This window comes from Panulirus ornatus, chromosome 72, assembly GCF_036320965.1.
Source record: "Panulirus ornatus isolate Po-2019 chromosome 72, ASM3632096v1, whole genome shotgun sequence".
In the NCBI taxonomy this organism is placed as follows: domain Eukaryota; kingdom Metazoa; phylum Arthropoda; class Malacostraca; order Decapoda; family Palinuridae; genus Panulirus; species Panulirus ornatus.
In genome coordinates this window covers 6596173-6618041 of record NC_092295.1, presented here as the reverse complement: position 1 = coordinate 6618041, position 21869 = coordinate 6596173, and the positions used below count along the sequence as shown (strand labels likewise).

Below are 21869 nucleotides of genomic sequence, written 5' to 3'. Positions count from 1 at the left end.
AAACCACTACTCCTCAACTACTATGCACTAACCCTTGTCTAATAACACGTCACCACCTCTCATGATCTAGGTTCCTGGTTGATGGACGAGACTGACTTCCTTTGCGCTCTGGGAGACCCGTAAAGGGGGCTTGGGCATTATAAACTTTGAGGATCATGGTATACATATATGTACTTGTGTGTTTACTAGCTGTATACATGTATGATGATGTGGGCATGCGCATGAACAAAATCAATCCACTTTGAAGGCTTTGAAGCATTTCTCTGCATCAAGAAGAAATCAGAGAAAGATTTTCAGGTCTCAAACCCGTAGCCTGAGGGAACCTCGGCAACCTTTCAGTTGCAGCATCACTGTTGCAGAAAGTTGAGAGAAAATTTGCCTGATCTGGTGTGATGTTTCTTTGAAGTTGTTTGGTACATTCGACAGCCCTTGGGTCAGGCCCATGAGGCTTGGAGAGGCACCGTGCCGCCAGGGAGCAGGTCGGAAAGGGATTGAAACGGCAGCTGAGTGGAAATGGTGTTCAGTAATGCGGACCTGAGTGATAATGGAAGCGGTTCCTGCCTGCGGTGTGTGTGTGTGTGTGTGTGTGCTGAGAGAGAGAGAGAGAGAGAGAGAGAGAGAGAGAGAGAGAGAGAGAGAGAGAGAGAGGGAGATGAGTAATCACTCCAAAGCTCATTTTTTTGGAACTAATCAACAAAAACATGTTGTATAATTAGCTGTCTATTCAGGAAATAGTTCGTTTGATGGAGTTCCCTTCACTATTTTCTGGCAACTTACATCAAAAGGCAAAACAATCTTTGAGAATATGATTTTTTATAAAGCTGAGAGAGAGAGAGAGAGAGAGAGAGAGAGAGAGAGAGAGAGAGAGAGAGAGAGAGAGAGAGAGAGAGAGAGAGAGAGAGATGGAAAACCTTACAAGCACTCCAATATTGTAAAACTCCATATCTTATGTCCCTGGAGATCAGTCAAAGCAGGAATCAATATCCTCTGCCGTACATCAGTCGTATTTATATTTTCTGCCCTGGGTTTACATCGAAAAAGGCTTATGGGGTAACTTTTAAAAGTTTCCTCTTGGAGACTCATGTTTTTAGGTTCTGTCTTCAGATTAAAGTTTTGTAGATTTTGTTCTAATGCTACGTTCATAAGTTTTGTTATGGGGAAATATAAATATTTTTTCTAGATTTTCCTCCTCGAAAGGTTAAGGATTAATGGTTTTGTCCTGGGTTTACGATTAATGGAACCTGTGCCATTTTTCTGGGATAATTCATTGTTTATTCCTATGAAAGCTTTAGCCCAAAGGACTGTATTTCAGTGGACTTTATCGTTTTGGGATCCTGTCTAGGGATTGTGTTTACAAGTTCGTTTCGGAGATCATGTTTAGCGATTTGTTCTCGGGGTCATACCTTAGGGATCTTGTCTTGTCATCTTAACAAGAGTATCTTTATGGCTATAATGTCAGGGTTCTTGTTCTCGGGTAATGCAGTGTATTAGGTGGCTTTATGCAGGAGTCACGGTTATAGGATGTCTTTGTGAAGATTGTACATTGCCTTTCTTATCATGGATTTGATTTTGGTAACGTCTCTCATGGCTGAAGTCATATTCGATGGTTTAGGACATAGGAATAAGTTTTACCCGGGAATCACTTTGAGAAAATATAACTCCGGGTTATGCTTTGTGGTTTCGGACCACTCTGGTTGTTAGTTAATTTTTAACCTTCAAGATATGCGATTCAACACAAGTGCAGAAGTCAAGGGTTGCTAGGCCTCACCTTCACCATTATCATACTGTAACACAACTTACGGATGCCGAAAGTAATCAACTACAAATTTCCCTTTTCATATTACCATATCCTAGACTCTCCTTGAATCTATTTCCAATCTATAATGTAAGGTTGAGAACCCCATAGTATTAAAAGTATTATAACAAAATACAGTAACTGTGCACTTTATTTGTTCCACTACAGTTGTATATTTACTAGCTTATGCTATAGAAAAAATATCGATGCAGTCTTCGTGTTTTGAAAAAGAAGTTCGAAAATTCTATTTTCATTTTCAGAGCAAAGTAAACTGTGGTTAAGTTGAATTAAGCTGGGTTGGATTAGATCAGGTTAAGTTAGGTTGGGATGGGTTAGATTAGGTTGGATTAGATGACGTTGGCTAATATTGAAGGAGAATCAAAAGCCTAACCTAAACTAACCTGAACTTGATTGATTACAACAGAAAAATTACGTATTTTTTTCAGCATGAAACAATTATTGTAATATCGATGCCCGTGTTAATATATCTCCTGTATGATAAACATATAAAAACACATTCAGAATGGTAGACGGAAAGTAAAAATTACCGGAAATTACATAAGCTTTTGGCCACACAATGCCACAGAACTGGCGGGAAGTAGAAAAAAACCTAGTATAGAACACCAAACACACAGGGCCGCATAGAAGGTGGCCCGATGGAGCGGTCAATAACACTGGGGTAGGGGTCGGGCGCTGGAGGGGCGAGGGGAGTGGAGCTGATGGAGGGGAGGGAGCGAGGGAGGGAGGGAGGGAGACTAGGAGCGAGGGAAAGGGAGGGAGGGAGGGAGGGAGACCACTGCAGTAACTAGGTTTGGTTCACACGACCTCCAGTAGCCCGCCCCACGTCGTAATCATGCGGGGACACAGGGTTCTGTTCACAGTGGGGGTCATACCACGATGTAAAGCGCTTTCGTGGCACCAAGACTTCCCGTACAGATTACCATAATGTCCTGTTCATAGAACAATGATATTTCATGCTTTGTATCGTGATATACACGGGACCATGATACCTCACAAATAGTACCTTAGTATCCCATATCCAGTACCATGAGATATCATACACGGCACCATGATATCCCATACATAATACCAAGGTATCCCATACACAGTACTGTGATGTACCATACATACTACCATGATGTATCATAAACAGTATCATGATGTACCATACATACTACCATGATGTAACATACACAGTATCAAGATGTACCATACGTACTACTATGATGTAACATACACAGTACCATGATATCTCATACACAGTATACACTCCTTTCTGTATCCATGATATCTAAGCGTTCGATCTTAAGTCATTTGATATCAATAGATTGTTGTAAAGGAGTGTTTCTGTTTAAACGTCTGCCTTAGAAACGCACGCATATTCTCCTTTCATTAACGTTCAAGGTACAATATCTGCATCACTAATCAAAAGTCTGTCATTATTTTTCAGTATTGTTAGTGTGTATCGTTCCTTGCTGCTTGCTGCTGTATTGTTGCTTGCTACTGTATTGTTGCTTTCTACTGTACTGTTGCCTGCTACTGTATTATTGCTTGCTACTCTATTGTTGCTAGCTGCTGTATTGCTGCTTGCTTCTGTACTGTTGCTTGCTGCTGTATTGTGAGTGTGTATAGTTGCTTCCTGTTGTAATATTGCTTGATGCTGTATTGTTGCTTGCTGCTGTATTGTTGCTTGCTGCTGTATTGTCCATTTGCATGTCTGGCCATTCTCATAAACAAGCAGTTTATCGTGCTGGTGCTTCAATGACAAGTCAAAGTAGGTAGATTTTTGTAGAAGTATTCTGCACCTATCAGCTCACCAGAGTTTTGTAAATAGAGTTGTAATACCTGCTTTTGTTTCAATGAAATAGCTTAAGCGTGAGAGCACTAGACCATACAGGGATCTGCGGTGTATATACAGCAGCAGTGAACAGTCACTTGATAACACTACATTGTCTTACAACAGTGCAGCTGCTTAATTCGTAGAACGTTACCTGCCACTTTATGCAGTTCAAAGTAAATTCTCTGCAAATGCTAACTAAAGTCAAAGGAAAAATTGTGGCCTCATTCGTTTGTGTCGCCAGAAAATATAGGAAAGAATTTTACGTTTAATTAAAGTTCGATTTTATACCAATTAAAGCAGACCATCGCGTGTGAAGAGTAGTTTGGTATTCATTCCTGGTTCGTCGTGACCGTAAACTGAGACCAGGATTGGCCAGGTTTTTATAAGAAGGCGACATGCCAGGCTTCTGTATACACGCGAGGAGACAAGAGTTGACCACAGGCACGCAAGCAGTCGAGTGTGTTCCTGCTGGGGAATACTTGATACCCTGCCCACACACACACAGACACACACACACACACACACACACACACACACACACACACACACACACACACACACACACACATAATTATGCCAATTGCAGTCGTTGGATTCATTATCTTCAAACTACCGTTCTAGAAAAACATTTTCAAAACATCAGTCTTTTTCTTGTATATATTGCTTTTGTTTAATTTCTTCACATTTTCTTCCCTTTTTGGCTGACATTTGTCCCAAAAAAGCATCACCCTTACCCTGGCCAGAGGTGTCCCGGGCGTAGCGAAGATAAGGCTGCAGTGAACATGGCCTTTAATATGATCCTCTAGGGTTAGGTTAAAATGGCGTCAAGGTCACAGCAAAAGTGTTCTTGTGAAGTACAGATGAGTTTGTTATAGTGGACGTAGGTCTGGCAAGAGTGTAGTGAAAATGCATTCGGCGCCGTCTGTCACAGTAATGAACATGATGGTTAGCGAGAGTGAGGAGCTAGATATACAAACATTAGATCACTCATGCTGTCGTTTTTAGTAATAATTATGGCGACTATAATTCTTAATTCCCATACCCTTAATTCCCACTTCTGACTGTACTCGATCCTTTCTGTTTCGCCTCCTTAATCCTCCGCTGCTGTAAAGGAACTGAGATCTGAGGAGATTGCAAGTTTGGTCTTTTCAGTTTACAGAAGCTTGCAAGAGCTTTCTGGAAAGGATTTGTTCAACTGTTTGCCGAGTTATATGTATTGGTGGTGTCAGTGGGTCTGTGTGGGCAGCGCCGTTAACACTTCCGGGTTCGTATGTGTATCGCTCGTGTTGTGAAACCATTTATTACTGGCCAGATGTCTCTTGACCTGTGGCATGGGGTTGGTCAGTCCGGGTCACACAGAAAGGCATATCTGCAGGACAGTTTTATGATATTCGAGAGGAGAAGGATATATGAGACACTGCATGTAAAATTTGGAGTAATATCTGTTAGATGTTATGAATGTTGCATACATATTATAATCGAAAAATGATGAAACTTTAGATTATGAGCCGGATATAATTATGTAATAATCTACTAATTGAGAAAGTGTCATGTGGATATAAAAAAAACATGCTAGGGTTGAATGAATAATGAACACATGACTGAATGACACGGAAATGTATGACAAATTGTGAAAGGATAGAAATACGGAAATGCCAAGTGACAAGGGAATGCAGCAGGTGAGACAAATCATCGTGATAATTACTCATGACTAACGATTGTCAGGAGGAGCTTAGGTAATTAAAGAGGCGAGTGCAGAACAAAGGTTGGGCCTGGAAGGCGTCGGTCCTATGTCTCTGTTGGTGACCATCAGGGCAGTGCTAGCCTGAGGCAGCTCACCCATGCACGGCCATACAGCATGCTGATACGTGCTCATGTACGTAAGACAGCCGTACCCATATGTGCAAAAGTACGTGGATAGAGTTGTACTTCGCAAGCTTGATAAGATATCGTCTGTTGAGGAAAACACTGGAGCAATTGTGGTTCCTGTACTTAAGGAACTGATGCTTTACAGAAAGGTGGGCGAGGGAGTGTGGTGTAACCGTTTCAGTTATATATTTTACTGAAGAAAAGATGCGTCATTACCCCTGGGAGCAAAGGTGTTAGGGGTGTACAACCTGCTGGTAACTGTTGAGCCATGTAACTGCTGGGGAAATTGTTTATGTTGTGAGGGATGGATAATCGTGCAGGTGAAATAATATGTGTTATTATACAGAGGAACTTACTCAGCAACAGACTACTGTGTCCTGTAAGACTGTGGTAGTGGGAATCTGAAATGTACAAAAGTAGTTTTGTAAGTGTCGAAAAGTAAAGAGACAGCTTAAGAAACATCTTAAACTTTATTATGTGACAACGAATGCGCAAATACTGCCAGTACACACGCATATGTAAAGTATAGGTCGCAAAAGAAAACGCTCCAATACACACACACACACACACACACACACACACACATATACACACACACATGCCCTTGGCTGGCGTCTCCCCTAACAACCAGTTTCTTTGTCCCAGCATAAATCATGCTGATAAAAGCTCTGAATTCCAGCAACGAATAATAAAGTCCAACGTCTCTGATATACGTTCCTGGAAAGGCTTTGATGTAAGAGATGAAGAAAACGGGGAGAAAGTCTTCGAGTAACTAAAAGGACTTGGAATATATGATGAGATAAAGGTGAAGTTGACGTATTCTTACCTCAGTCATTGTTACCTTATACTGACGACGGTGTTTGTCAACCTATACTTACCACAGTGTTAGTTAAGTATTCTTACCTTAGCGTTGTTAACCTGTACCTACCCTGGTGTTGATTAAAGTATTCTTACCTTAGTCTTGTTAACCTGTACTTGCCCAGTGTTAATTAATGTATTCTTACCTTAGTCTTGTTACCCTCTACTTACCTCAGACTTTGTTAACGTATTCTTACTTTAATGTCTGTTAACATAGTGTTCTCTCTGTCTTTTTCACCCTTATATGTCCATCCATCACAGTCAACACTAAGGTTCTTTTGTGTTTGTCCATTACGTATGCTCGTCTGACTCATTCATGGCGACAGGAACATTTATCGCTTTCCTTGATTATCATATCAATCGCTGTATTGCTCAGTATCCTTAGCTTTATGTTGTCCTAGTGTGGTCAGAGTTATATTTTAAGGGAATAGACTTTGGAATTCATACAGGCCATGGACTTAGAGACCTTACCAAACACCTCCGTCTCTATCTAGGTGTTTTTAGACATGGTGTACTACAGTAGCTCAGTCGCATCGGCTGGCTGTATGGTTCTTTGTCGCATGGAGTCGTCCAGTGTAGGATGGTGAAGAGCCAAGGTTATGGAGATATCTACCAGTCTACCTCTTATGACGGTTTCATTGGCCTCTTTTTGATGTCAGAGCTATTTATTTTTATGGGAATCTTAGCATTTTCATAGACATTCAACCTAATTTGATTTTAAAAGTACTTAATGTACATTTAGATCTTTGTTGTCAGCAGGTGGTATATTACAGCCTTAATTGAAGCATGCATCATGAATCCTGGGCACTTGGTAAAATGCCCTTTTGGTCAATTTATTATCTCAAACATTACATAAAGTATGCTGTGTCGGTTTGTCTTCATTTTGTGTTAGAATTTATCTTAGTTGAGAGAGGGTCATTATATATCAGTATTAATATAGATTCTGACAGATGATCGGTGGGATTTTGTCTTTACTAGTATAAATTGTTAATCTTTACTAGTCTAAATCGTGGAAAGTGCTTCTTTAGATATCCCGGCTGTTTATATATATATATATATATATATATATATATATATATATATATATATATATATATATATATATATATATATATATACATATATATTAATATATATATATATTTCAAGTTTATGCAATAGACATGTTTCTTAGTGGTTTATTCCCACAAATTCAGGTATTCCGAATTAAGGGAAGGTCGCACAGAATAACTGATCGATATCATTCGGAAAACTGAGCGAATTAAACGCTAATTTGCATCGCGCGCCGTTGATATATCATGTGGGTATACAGCAGAGTCGGAATTAGCCTGCCAGCCCGGAAAATGAGATCTACCTGGACATGACCTATGAAGGAAGCTAAAGAGGACAATGCCGGTGGGACCTGTGGACGAGAGAGAGAGAGAGGAGAGAGAGAGAGAGAGAGAGAGAGAGAGAGAGAGAGAGAGAGAGAGAGAGAGAGAGAGAGAGAGAGAGAGAGAGAGAGAGAGAGAGAGAGAGAGAGAGAGAGAGAGAGAGAGAGAGAGAGAGAAGTAAGTTGGGAGGAGACTGGGGAAGTGGGCTGAACAAGAGGAGACGTTGTCTAAGTTTGGGATGAAGCAAGTAGCTTGTGAGGGACTTGATTAGTGTGACGTTAGCCACGACTAATGCTTTACATCTTTCGGTGATAACTGGTCAGTATGATCTTGAGGTTTTCGTTAATTCCCCTAAGAATGGGAATATCCGGTACGCTCAGGTGTCCTTCAGTATAGCTGCATTCACTATAGCAACACCTCTTTCAGCACTGGTACATCCACCACATAAGCATTTCCCTCAACACATCAACATTCCTTTCAACATGGAGGTATTCACCATGTATACTTTTGCTTCATTACAATAACATTTACGACGCTGCTCCCTGGCAGTATACCAGCATTTACGATACTGTCTTTCCACTCAGTATGGCAATATCCACAGCGCAAATTTTCTCTTGTCACTACACCAGCATTTAACAAAGCATAACAACAATCACCCCACAAACATTCCCCACAACACTGCGAACATTGCCTGTATAAACGATCCCCTCTGTATAGAAACATGCACAGCATCAGCAGAGCAAAATATACCATACTAACATTTCCTCAGCATAACAGTATTCATAACATCGACCCACCTATACAGGATAGTAACAGGTTATCTACCTGAGGATACCAACAGTGTTTGCACTTCTCCCAGTGGAGTAACATTAAGTAAAGCTACCTCAGTATAGCAACCGTGTGGTTACTTCAGTATAGCAACTGTGTGGCAGGTAAGCCTCGGTGTTCCATCATATAGAGCCCAGACAGCAGGCATGGTTGGTGCTCACAGGTTATAATTACTAATTGATTTCATCTCACGTGTGTCGAGGGGAGGGTTATTGATCGTGTCAGGTGAGGCGAAGCTCTGCACGGTTGTTGTCAAGTGCTACCTTTTATTGTGGAGCTTGTTCATCCGTCTTAAACTGTGTATTGTGCTGAGAATGTTGGCTGATATGTATTATACATACTATCATTACGTAGTGTATTGTGGATGTGAATCACAGAAAGGTCCATCTGGGTTCGAACCTTTGGCTCGGAAGTCGAATTACAGCCAAATCATCTGTTCCTTCTCTCCTTAGGGCTGGTCAGTTCACGGATACATGGCGTATTCTACATCACAATGCATCACTGAGATATAAGTATAGGAAAATGCATATAAGCTATTTCACTGTTCTTATGTACTGTACCGGGCCTTGAATTTCTGGTTCACTGTAGACATTGTAATACTTTAAACCTCTGTCTTAATGTGTAAGACACTGAACCCCTTCCTCATAACGTGCCGTGTGGGTCGCTTGAACCTTTGTCTCATTTTCTTCCTTTGATACGGTTTCGAAACGCTGCTTGACATTGTGTGCGGCTTTGAATTTCTGCATCTGTGCACTGTGAAGCCTCGACCTCAGTCGTATTATGGACTGCGGGTGCTTCACGCGTCAGATTCAACATGTACCGCAATGCAGTTACGAACATTTGCTTCAATGGAGCATCTAACACTAAACATTAACATAAGACATTCTGAATCGTTGAGGTCATTATGTTAAGAAACTTCCTATGACTTAACAACAATTCAGCATTTTATCTTATTACTACATGTCATGATTCTTCTTTCGCCATCAGCTGTTTCTATGTTGATGTTTCTAATTTTGTTGTAGTATTCATATCTTAAAAAAATAGTATCAATTTTTGCAGAGCATGTGAAGGATCATATTTCCAGCTACACAATGGCTTGATGCACATGATGCATACGTATCAGCACTGCAATTGTAGCAGTAGAAAATGATTCCCTATTTTCCGTCACTTCCATATTAGTCATAGAACCGGATATTTACACAAAAAGTGACAGTTTTAAGTCTCGTGGTGTCCTTGGATCACTCGCCTCTCGGGTAACGAGTCTCATTCTTTGTTCCTCACGACCTCCACTCACTTGAGGCAGCAGCTCACAGGCCGTTCTAAACCCTCCCTCATCTCCTCTCCAGGAGTCTTAGGCCCCCACCTTCAACAGAGGTTTTCGTGCAGCAGAACTGTAGTGGAGAGAAGCAATTTTGTCTCAAAGGTTTCAGATTGGGTTCGAAAAAGAATTCATGAAGCCATTCGTTCCTGTTGAGGAAGAAAACGTTCCTTTCTCTTGATTAGTTTTTCTTTATGCTACTCTTTTGTCTAGTTTTATCATTTTTGACAATCGCTTACCTCGATGGTATTTCACAATACTATACTATATGTGGAGGGTATGTTGTATGACTATAGTAGTGTAGATCACCTTTGCTAGGTATGAAGCAATAGCTTTCTGCAACTGAGGCTTCAAAGACACTTAGAACAATCGCATACGTCATACTGTCTCTCTGATTCCAGGAAACATTCAGCTAGAAACATTTTGTAGATATGAATTACAGTATACTTTTCTAAGCTGCTCTACTAGGTACTGATTGTCATATCTGGTGAAGTAAGAGATGTATATCTTATGCTTGTCTCCTTCTTCAGGTTGGTGAGGCAGTGGACCAGGTGAAGAACCCATCAGCAGCTCTCCTGCAGCAGGTGGGTCACGGCTGCTGCCGTATTAGTCTCGCCTCAGTTCACGTCGGGTCTGGCGGAGGACCTACAGGTTTTCCATAGGGTTTTCCATCGTCTATAGTGCTAGCTCCATCTGTGGGATAGGGTCATTGATGAGGAGGTATCGTGATGAGATAGTAGGACTCGAAAGATATTACGCAACCTGAGCCAAACTAATATTAAAGAACCATCATTAAAAGACACCGTATTAAGATATTCTATTACTTAGACGAAACTGAAGACTGGATAACAGAGTCAGTAATAAGGGGCCAATAAGACCCCTTCAAGATTTGTGTTGCGGTGTGAGTTCCACTTTTATTGGTAATGTCTGAGCTGCGAGGGTCAATCATCCCGCTGGTACAGCACTTTGTGTGCAAGACCTCCATAAGAGGAATTTATATATGCCGTATATCTCTGTTATATATTTGCCATATATCTCTGCATTTATGTATATCCGCGGTTATGGCTGTTGTTTGTCCCCTGATATGATAGACTGAGCATATTCCACTGCAGGTGGTAACATTTCGAGAACAAAGTAATTTTCTGGGAGATTGTATCACCGTCAGGAGACGTAAAAGAGTACAGCGTCGTCGAGGTGTATATCCACCCCAAATTAACCCACCTTACCCTGTTCCTGCACTGAATCTATCCTCGGAGCTGTAGGAGACCATAAAAGAGGTTCTTGGAATTACATATATAGATAAACTACTACGTATCATAATCAACTCCATTCCAACATACGTACGATGAATGGAAATGCACCTGATGTGGGAAATTGTAATGCAGCACACACGTATGTACACTCATGTGCACCAGTTTGAATAGTTGTTACAGTATGTGCCACTATTTCCGGTAATCAACAGCTGTCCAAATATTTGTTGGGAATTCTAGTGTCGTGTCAAACACGTTACTTTATATTTCACTCATTTCTTTTTGTTCTCAAATTTTTCATTTTCATTTGTTGTATAACTCCAATATTTCTTATGTTCAAATACTTGGCACAGATATCCTTGTATAGATATCGATGTGCACCTTTTCTTTTTTGAATCCGAAATGACGTTTTTTTCTAGACGTAGTTCACTGAGTCGAAAGGTTTTTCGCCTTTTCGCTTATAATGTAGATAATTTCTCAAGTGAAATGAAAATCTCGTTTTAGATCTGACAATCAATACTTTTACAACGAAGATAAGCAATCTTGCGACGTAATAGCAACAAAAGCAGAAATTGCTGAACTACCGCTTCTGATGCTAAAAGTCGAAAGGTTGCTCATTGTCTAAATGAAGGTACCTATTGTTATTTCTGCGGGTAGAATTTTACTTTCTGGTGGGAAATGCCTAAATCAAAAGAGGAAAATCAAAGAGCCTATTGACTTGCCGAAATATATCAAGAAAGCGTCATTTCTAAATGAAAATAAGAATCATATGGACATAAAGCACCTCAGCTTTATGCTTGGCGTGTGAGTTGTGGGCGTGTATCTAGGCTGCTACCAGAGCCCGATATATGACTGGCAATAACCGGATACCGAAAATAAATTAATGTCATTTTGTAGCGTAGCTCCAAGGCTAGAGGTAAGATAAGGATTTCCCTCATAGTGGGAAAGGATTGGTCTGAATATATGTGTGGATTAAGGATACGCCAGGGGATTTATCACTGTTCTAGGATTATGTCTGATGGATTTATGCATAACGCCGTCGAGGTGGTCTTTCCTCAGCTGGCAGTAATGTAAACAGTATGTTCCGTTTTTCATACTTTTTGTTTACTTGTTGATGGAATGAAATTTGCAAGCACAAAGTTATGAGCCCATGTTATAGAGACAAAATATATTTTCTGATGAAGAAAGAGAAAGATTGTATTCAGGAGATATCGACGAAAAAAAAAGAGGAAGATTGCGTCCGTAAAACTTCCAAAATTAATGATGAATCTTGATATGTCGCACTAAGATGCATTTCGAGGCTTGAATATCGACGGGAAGAACGTCGTTCATATAGCCTCATACGAGTCATTTTGAGTAAGTGTGAGTCAGTGTGAGTATAAGTCTGCTACTGTGAGTGTTCATCCCCAAGGTCTGGGGCTGTGAGTGGATTACATGAGTCAGTTTGAGTACATGTGAGTCAGTGAGAGTATGTTTTGAGTCAGTGTCAGTGTTCAGCTTCAAGCTCTAGGACAATGAATGGATTGTGAATCAGTGTGAGTATATGAGCCAGTGTGAGTATATGAGCCAGTGTGAGTGTTCAGGTGGTATAGGTCTGGTCAGTTACTCGGCAGTGTTGCCACGTGCTACCGTCCATGGTACATACTCGGCTGCTGATTGTGGAGTTTCTTTAGAAGTGGCGCTGATCAAGATCTAAACTGCATCAGTCGCCCACATGGAAGACATTGCCACGGAACAGCTGAGGAATTTCGGCAATCTGGGCAGTCAGTCTCTTCGCCGAGGGGCACATAAATATATGTTGGTTGGGCGAGGTCCATTACGTGCTTTGGGGGGAGAAGGTTGCTGTATTTGGCAGCCTTACCTTCGTCCCCTGTGCATCAGAAGCCTGACAGTTGCCAAGCGACAGTTACTGCCTTCAGAGCAACACACCTTTAAAGATCTTGCGAGAGACGTAGATAAGGAAAACGTTGATACTGATTGGTAATGATACCAATTACCCTTGCTAATGATGACGATAGTTATCCATTATTTTCTAACAGTGTAAGAAAAAATGAGTTTGACTCCTACGTAAAGTGTGCTCAAAATAAAAGTTCGTAATGCATCAGTAAACGAATTATCTGAACTTTACTAATGAAATTGGTATTATCAGCGAAGATACACTTCCATAGGTGAACGAGTAGAATCTAAAGAAAAATGATGAAAAAAAATCTAATATAAATACAAGAAAACAAGCCGAAAGACTGAACAACCTCATGAAGAGAGCCAGTTAATTTATGCTAATTAGCTTGGCTCTTCAACAGTCTATTGACGACTTGTAAAACTTTCATACGCTTATGATGGAAATGTTTTAACAGCAAATTTTTTCTTACAACACTAGAGTTGAATTTTCCCCATTCACAAAGTACATTTCAGCTAATACGCCCAGTCATATGACTGCGCAAAAGAGAATATGTAAGATACTCCAGGTTTTGAAATAGTCTTTTCTATTTCACCAATCATGTCAGTTGGTAGAATTAGCATCACACTAAGGGATTTTCAAATGGTGAAGTTAGCATTCGAATAAGGGAATTCCACACAGGTGGAGTGAGCGTTCTGCCAGAAGAAACTGACGTAGGAGTTGATCTTCTGAGCAACTTCAATACGTCAAATTCTAGTGTTTTTTTTTTTCTTGAGAAAAGATATCATTCATTCCCGTACATATTTCAGTCGAACCGTGAAAACTGAAAGATTAATTTTCTTCATTCATCAATGGCTAACTTTTCATTAACAACGTTTCACCAAATATATTGTTAACTCTTGCTTAACTATCTGCAGGTTAACTAAACACCTCCCTTCACTTTCAGCCGTCGTTCACAAACAGCTAACTTAATTAACATCCTGATCTGCCAACTTCAAAATCTGTTAAGCTTGTAATCAAGGCGCAAATTATTTTGAAATAGAATTACCGAGACACGTGAAACTTGAGATTTTTAGATGGACGATTAATCAAGTTAGTTTAATCTTCAGATAGTTGTTATCCAGTAATCCAACACCGGGGCGAAATATATTTAACTTTTTATATAGAGCGTTAATTTGCAGAATGAATGGCTTGTTCCCAAATACTTGAATATCCAGATAATCCAATAATCTGGTAACAAGCCGAGCATTACCTCCACTTCTCATATGTGTATCTTAATGAAGTAAACTTTGGCTAATATCGTCCAACAAGTTTACAGCAGGATATTGATGAGTTGTCTGGGGTCTTGTGTGTGTGTGTGTGTGTGTGTGTGTGTGTGTGTGTGTGTGTGTGTGTGTGTGTGTGTGTGTGTGTATGCAGGTTAGATTACGCTGATCTAACTTGCGTTTCCTTCTCATGCCTATGCACTAGCTTCATTCAGCTTTTGTGCTCTCTCTCTCTCTCTCTCTCTCTCTCTCTCTCTCTCTCTCTCTCTCTCTCTCTCTCTCTCTCTCTCTCTCTCTCTCTCTCTCTTTCTCCATATCTTACCATCAATAAGATAATTTGTTTTACTAACCATTTTAGCCTTCTTTTTATGTGGCATAGTTGCAATACATTCTGTGAGTCTGGTAATCGTCTTGTGGAATTTATAACCGACCAATCATTTTTCCAACGGGAGAAATGTCACCATAATAGGTCAAAAGTTATAGATAAATCGGGACAATAGGCTTAAGGAAAGTGTCAGGAACACTCGAATGAAATTATCAAACAATTACTATTCAGAGGAAAAATAAATACCCTATACAATATTGCTGAATCTTGTTAGTAATTCTGATTTCATTAGGGGTATCAAAGACAGAGGGATTACTCCAATAGTTTTTACCGAAATGGATTAATGAATCTAGTGATAGTGTTGAGGACAGATACATATATCATTTCTTTTAAGATATATATATATATATATATATATATATATATATATATATATATATATATATATATATATATATATATATATATATATATATATATGTATATATATATATATATATATATATATATATATATATATATATATATATATATATATATATATATATATATTCTTAGAGGATGCAAATCTGATTTACATATGCAACTATTCCACGTCATATGAGGCAACCATTAACAAAAGCAAGTTCAGAGTTAGTGGAGTAACGCTGCACTTATCTCATGGTATGCAATGCAATAATCTCTTTCTCCCGAGGCTTTGCATACATAATAATCTTGTTCCCGGCTTTGGGTGAAAATCCTACCGGAGCCAGATGTAAGTCTCATCTCTGTATATCATGTCGGTTGAGCCCATTACACTCACACTCCAGGAACCACTCACTGTTACTACTCGCTGGGAGAATCCTTCTTCCTCTAATGGAGGTGGCTGATTATTTTGGATTCACTCGATAGACTGCCATGGCCATTAAGGTGCCGGTCATTATATATCCACCTATCGTAAAAAAAAACTTGAACACTTTCTTCAGATGTTCAAGGTATTTTGAAAGTCATACACGCTCTCACTGCATCTACAACCTTTGGCCAGAGAGAGAAGCTGGTTGGTTATTTGGACTTCAAGCTTTTCGACTGCCAAGGGTCGTTAAGGCCGTCAAAGTCATGTTATAACGTCTAAATCGAAAAATCTTGCCCAGCTTCCTTTGTTCCTCAAAACAATTCTTAGATCAAACACGCTCCCACTACATTACGTTAGATGAAATGGTGGTTAGTTTGGGTTTCAGGCCTTTCAACTGCCAGGGTAGTTGAGGTCGTTAGCTTCAAGCTACATCCACCAACCAAAAAGCCCCTAACACCATTCTCAGCTGTTAAGGATAGTTCTATTAGGACATACACTCTCGCTGAGTGTCTGAAATGGTGTAATGTACTGATTTCATGAATTCTCTGGAACGAAAGAGCTCACACCTGCAGCAAAATGATCAGATTCACAGGTGACCTGCAAGCAACTGGTACTGACAGGCTGGTAACCCTGGAGGCCGATGGGTTAGTATGATGCACGTTTGATTCCTCCGGTGTAGTGACAGCTGGCTCTGGGATGTTGACGGGTCTTCTCAATATCCTCTCCTGCACGGTTCATTATGTTCGAATTTTAAAGATTCAGACTCACGTCATTTTCGAACTTCTATTTGTTTACAAACAACCGGAGGATACAGACGCCCGGCTCCGGGTACACTATTAGAGAGAGAGAGAGAAGCTGGTTGGTTATTTGGACTTCAAGCTTTTCGACTGCCAAGGGTCGTTAAGGCCGTCAAAGTCATGTTATAACGTCTAAATCGAAAAAAATCTTGCCCAGCTTCCTTTGTTCCTCAAAACAATTCTTAGATCAAACACGCTCCCACTACATTACGTTAGATGAAATGGTGGTTAGTTTGGGTTTCAGGCCTTTCAACTGCCAGGGTAGTTGAGGTCGTTAGCTTCAAGCTACATCCACCAACCAAAAAGCCCCTAACACCATTCTCAGCTGTTAAGGATAGTTCTATTAGGACATACACTCTCGCTGAGTGTCTGAAATGGTGTAATGTACTGATTTCATGAATTCTCTGGAACGAAAGAGCTCACACCTGCAGCAAAATGATCAGATTCACAGGTGACCTGCAAGCAACTGGTACTGACAGGCTGGTAACCCTGGAGGCCGATGGGTTAGTATGATGCACGTTTGATTCCTCCGGTGTAGTGACAGCTGGCTCTGGGATGTAAGACGGGTCTTCTCAATATCCTCTCCTGCACGGTTCATTATGTTCGAATTTTAAAGATTCAGACTCACGTCATTTTCGAACTTCTATTTGTTTACAAACAACCGGAGGATACAGACGCCCGGCTCCGGGTACACTATTAGAGAGAGAGAGAGAAGCTGGTTGGTTATTTGGACTTCAAGCTTTTCGACTGCCAAGGGTCGTTAAGGCCGTCAAAGTCATGTTATAACGTCTAAATCGAAAAAAATCTTGCCCAGCTTCCTTTGTTCCTCAAAACAATTCTTAGATCAAACACGCTCCCACTACATTACGTTAGATGAAATGGTGGTTAGTTTGGGTTTCAGGCCTTTCAACTGCCAGGGTAGTTGAGGTCGTTAGCTTCAAGCTACATCCACCAACCAAAAAGCCCCTAACACCATTCTCAGCTGTTAAGGATAGTTCTATTAGGACATACACTCTCGCTGAGTGTCTGAAATGGTGTAATGTACTGATTTCATGAATTCTCTGGAACGAAAGAGCTCACACCTGCAGCAAAATGATCAGATTCACAGGTGACCTGCAAGCAACTGGTACTGACAGGCTGGTAACCCTGGAGGCCGATGGGTTAGTATGATGCACGTTTGATTCCTCCGGTGTAGTGACAGCTGGCTCTGGGATGTTGCGGGTTTCTCAATATCCTCTCCTGCACGGTTCATTATGTTCGAATTTTAAAGATTCAGACTCACGTCATTTTCGAACTTCTATTTGTTTACAAACAACCGGAGGATACAGACGCCCGGCTCCGGGTACACTATTAGAGAGAGAGAGAGAGAAGCTGGTTGGTTATTTGGACTTCAAGCTTTTCGACTGCCAAGGGTCGTTAAGGCCGTCAAAGTCATGTTATAACGTCTAAATCGAAAAAAATCTTGCCCAGCTTCCTTTGTTCCTCAAAACAATTCTTAGATCAAACACGCTCCCACTACATTACGTTAGATGAAATGGTGGTTAGTTTGGGTTTCAGGCCTTTCAACTGCCAGGGTAGTTGAGGTCGTTAGCTTCAAGCTACATCCACCAACCAAAAAGCCCCTAACACCATTCTCAGCTGTTAAGGATAGTTCTATTAGGACATACACTCTCGCTGAGTGTCTGAAATGGTGTAATGTACTGATTTCATGAATTCTCTGGAACGAAAGAGCTCACACCTGCAGCAAAATGATCAGATTCACAGGTGACCTGCAAGCAACTGGTACTGACAGGCTGGTAACCCTGGAGGCCGATGGGTTAGTATGATGCACGTTTGATTCCTCCGGTGTAGTGACAGCTGGCTCTGGGATGTTGCGGGTTTCTCAATATCCTCTCCTGCACGGTTCATTATGTTCGAATTTTAAAGATTCAGACTCACGTCATTTTCGAACTTCTATTTGTTTACAAACAACCGGAGGATAGAGAGAGAGAGAGAGAGAGAGAGAGAGAGAGAGAGAGAGAGAGAGAAGCATGCCCTCGTAGCTCAGCATATTGGATCGGATCCATGAATAAAGGAAGAGAGCGAGTCGCAAGGTGAGGGTAAGGAATAGCGGCCTGGTATCCCCACTGATCCTCCTTGTCTGTCCAGGGTTACGGCTGCGGGAAGTGGTCTGTGTCAGGCGAGGAGATGGCAAGAGGAGTAAAGGATTACGAAGACTGTCGTCCTCACAGGGAGAAAGCCATGAGAGAGTAAGAAATTACAGGAGACAAATTTGGAGAGTGAGTTGGAGTCGTTGAAACGATTTAGATAAAAGAAAGCTTGATGCGGTGTTTATAATTAGAGGAAATAGTGAAAGAATGACGACCAGAAAGAAGAAAACATCTGTCATAAATGGAGTAGTCAAATAAAAGGGAAAAAGAACTGAAGAACAGGTGAAAGAAAAGCCTCGATGACGAAGGAGGGAGTAACAAGGGAGACCAAGAGTGATGATGGAGCCTATATATGTGGGATGGGCCGTCGGAACGTGGCAGTATAGTGAGGGCTGAGAGGCAGTGTAGTAAGGGATGCAGTGTAGATGCTTCGGGAGGACGACGCAGGAGTGAGGCAGTGTTGTTAGGGTTTTGATTTAGATGCTTCAGGAGGAGGACGATGCAGAAGTGAGGCAGTGTAGGTGCCTTGGACGGAGGGCTTACGATTATCTGCGTGGCACAAGATTCGATCTCCTTTATATACGAGAAAAAGAGAAATCGTATAAGCAGAAGTAATGGAATCAGAAACACAATTTGGCAACAGATATTTTGGAAAACTGTGCAGGAAGAGACATTATATAATGTAAAGGGCACAGCCGGACATTCATTTAGAAGACAGAGCTCAAATGTCATATGATGCTCTGGCAAGAGGCACAAAAGGTTAAACATCAAAAAAGTTGTAAAATGCTCCATTATGCTGTTCAAAAAGACACGCAGCTTACAAAAGTCAGGATTTGTATCATACAGTTCTGCAGCATGAGGTACAAAAGGACACATGTAGGAAGCAGAATACAAAGGAGTTGCTGAATACCAAGCAGGAGATACAAGAGATCATTAGATGCAGAAAATATTTTTTTGATGAACATTACGCCCCGGAGAGTCAGCGTTCATTTTGTGATTTGAGTTTCTGTTTTCGCTGACTTTGACCTTGCGCTTAAACTGATTTTCTTTTTTCATAATTTTGTAAATCTATTACATTTTTCCTTGTTGGTTCTCTCTTGTTCCCTTAACCAATGTTTGTTAAAACACAAAAGATGTCTGTTATGTATTGGAAGGCAGTGTATAAAGTGATAGCGAAAAGCTGGATTGAGTGTCAAGATTTCTTTGTTGGCACGTGAAGGAGGGATACATGCCATGAGATGACATTGTATAATAGTGGAGAAATCAGGAATATAATCGTATTAAACAGAATTTTTGACTGGATGTTACTGATATGCACTTTTTCAAGGTGTAAGAGACAGAAATGTTAATGAAACTACTTAAGAAAACCACCTGCTTAAAGTCAGTCATGAGACTCTGCGAACACCAGGGTCAGGCATACATTTTGGGAATGTGGAGTAGCGAGATTCCCAGGTATATATGTGTTTAAAGTGGGAGTATTGGGTAATGTGAGTGCTGCGGTAATAAATGTTTTAAATGGATCTGTGGGGAAACATAAATGTCTGGGATATGAATGTTTAAAGTTGGACTGTTGCACAACACGAGTTGTCAGGGACATAGACGCTTAAAGGTGGGCTGTTGCACAGGAGGAGTATCAAGGAAATACAAGTTTAAAGTGTGACTGTTTCACAATATGACTGTTAAGGATTTATACGTTTAAAGTGACTGTAACACAATATGGATGTTTCGCTGCGTGTCTGTAAAGGATTTATACGTTTAAAGTGAAGCTGCATAAGTGCTAAGGATTTATGAGTTTAAAAAGGGGACTGCTGAACAATGTGGATGTTCAGGATTTATACGTTTAAAAGTGAGACTGTTTCACAACATGAGTGTCAAGGATTCATACGAATATAAAGAGACTGCTGCACAGCGTGAGTGTTAAAGATATATACGTTGAAAGTGAGACTGTCACTGAACATGATTGTTAAAGATTTACACATTTAAAGTAAGACTGCTTAACAACCGATATATTAAGGAGTTATGCGTTTAAAGTAAGGCTGTTGCACAATAGGAATATCAGGGAAACACATTTAAAAGAGGACTGTTATTCAAGAATTTTGGGGATATGTATGTCAGGCGTAAAGCTGGGCTATTTTCGGAATCAAAGACAGGGGAAATACTTGTAATTAAGACATATCAAAGATAATAACATTGTATCATAGTCACCGCAAAATATGAATCAGCATTGCCTAAGATAATTCTTCACTTATAGTTTTAAAAATTTTTCTTTGTGTATGTCTTTATCATTGTCGTTCGCGGTTCCCTTATCTTTGATTTCTCCTCCTTCTATGTCTTGAATAGATGGTAAGGGTTGAACGGAGGTTTCAGTGTAGGTGTCTTAATCATCCTGAACCAATATCACCTCTTCAATACCACTACTTGTCTCAGGTGACTCCAACATTTTCTTCTTTACTTGGGCCATCCTTTCCGTGATAATATTATCATCTTTATCATACAGCCTCAGGACCCCTTATCTAGAGGCTCCCGCAGCTCCAAGGCTACACAACACTCAGTCGCAGGGAAAGGGTAGACTCCTTTAAAGCGGGAAGTTCTCTGACGTGACTTTGCCTTCATTCGTCAGCTGACGATGATACAGCCTTTCCAAAAGTGACTCTTCACCCACGACTTAACGTTATGCAGTGGTGATGCAATTCTGGTAAGGTTCAGTTGCCGAAACTCTTTTCCAGTAAGTCAGAAATTCATCAGTTTGTTTGGTCACCGAACCACATTAAAGGAGGACGAAAGAAATACTACAAAGCCAATGCCACCTCTGAGAAACCTTCAGTATGAAGAAAGAGGGTTAGGAAACGTAGTGTGGGGATTTCATTCAGGTCTTTAATATTCTTTATATACATTAACAATTCAGATCATGAACGTCTATATGAACTGTGATGTAGTACAGTCATTGACTAAATCAAAAAAGCTTAAAGTAAAAGGTGAAACATTAGAGATAATTTCCTTTCCAAAAGGAATTGTCGACGATTGGATGAAGTTACAGTCAAAAGTTATTCATCCAAAAACAATTAATTCCTTTAAAAACTAATTGGACAAATATTGTCAATCAATAATTCATAAAAATCCAACGACAAACATTTGTACAACAATATCTTTCATTCCATTTTCAGGTTAGTAAGGCGGTATTCCTACATAAACTCATTACCAGACTAGAGATTGGCACAGACTAACATATGCAATAGACAATATCATTTCTTTTCATTCTTTCCTTGTAATGAATCTATGCTATTTTTTCTACTTGAACAGTATATTGCAGGTCTTCCATTCTTCATCCAATTAGCTATTTTTGTTGGATGAAGTGCCGAGTGGGGAGATATTTAGTTAGTATTAACCACAGGCCAATAGGTCCTATGTCACCCAATTTTCCCCTTCATTCCTGCGCCCTAACGTGGGAAAATGATATTCCTCTATAATATGT

At 40.3% G+C, this 21869-nt stretch overlaps 1 protein-coding gene across 8 annotated transcripts in view; it reads left to right on the top strand.

Annotated features, from left to right (window-relative positions):
• LOC139748110 (follistatin-related protein 5-like) overlaps positions 1–21869 on the top strand; it is a 467164-nt gene that overhangs the window by 109412 nt on the left and 335883 nt on the right. For 4 of the 8 annotated variants that reach the window (XM_071660756.1, XM_071660755.1, XM_071660762.1 and 1 more), the window contains one exon: positions 10412–10465. The exons of the other annotated variants lie outside the window; for them this stretch is intronic. The gene's annotated coding sequence lies outside the window, so the exon portion shown is untranslated. The remainder of the gene's footprint in view (positions 1–10411; positions 10466–21869) is intronic. 8 annotated transcript variants of the gene reach the window in all.